Consider the following 753-nt stretch of genomic DNA (forward strand, 5'->3'; position numbering starts at 1 on the left):
TATGTATCCAAATGTATAACCATATAATGTATAACTTTTATATTGTAATTTTAACGATATGTAATGATACACAGACATGTAATTAAGTATTGTCAAAGATGTTTTATCCATAAATGTACAAAACATCTTTCTTAAGGGAGGGAAATGTAATGGGTTACCAAGTCCAGCCATGTTTACGTCATGACCGATTTCTCCTTGAATACTAATATGTGTACGACCGAAAGGAGTTATTCTATACTTTGTATAAAACCAAAATGTAAACAACGTCATAAATTGTAAAATCCAAATTATAAATTGTAAAAGCCAATTTATTTATGCAAATTATATATTTTGTACAACTGAAAGATTGTAAAAACGCACAAACAAACACATAAATTGTATCTATCCGACAATGTTAGGCACTTAGCAGAAGACAACTTGGCCATTCACCAACAACCCGGATTAACGCTTGCACAACTGAGAAAAGGTCACCGAGGCGGGGATTCGAAGAACTCCTTCCACCGAACCGGATGGACATTTTGCGTAAATACCAGCCGTTTCACCACAGCACCCTCAGAAGTGTCTTGGCCGCGTATTATGACAATACCTGCAACAAGCACTTACTTTATTATCTGTGTATCAACTTAAATGCTTATATTGGAATACAAATATTACCTATTTTATTGAAAGTATTAACTTTATTTACGAAACATCCATCTTCCTTCTTCAACCACTTGTGTGTTAAAGTATCCAAAGGCCACAGACTGCTGGAAC

The 753-nt window shown here is 34.5% G+C and overlaps 1 long non-coding RNA gene across 1 annotated transcript; it reads right to left on the minus strand.

Annotated features, from left to right (window-relative positions):
* Nucleotides 1–287: 287 nt before the first annotated feature.
* LOC126842185 (uncharacterized) lies at nt 288–747 on the minus strand. Its single transcript, XR_007686277.1, has 2 exons — nt 655–747; nt 288–586 (listed from the first exon to the last, which is right to left on the minus strand). It is a non-coding gene; the product is annotated as an uncharacterized LOC126842185 (long non-coding RNA).
* Between the last annotated feature and the right edge of the window lie 6 nt (nt 748–753).

This window comes from Adelges cooleyi, unplaced genomic scaffold (genome assembly GCF_023614345.1).
Source record: "Adelges cooleyi isolate 19-005CV unplaced genomic scaffold, UGA_ACOO_1.1 ACOO_flye_CR_arks_rails_tigmint_CR_PRNA_450, whole genome shotgun sequence".
Taxonomy (NCBI): Eukaryota; Metazoa; Arthropoda; class Insecta; order Hemiptera; family Adelgidae; genus Adelges; species Adelges cooleyi.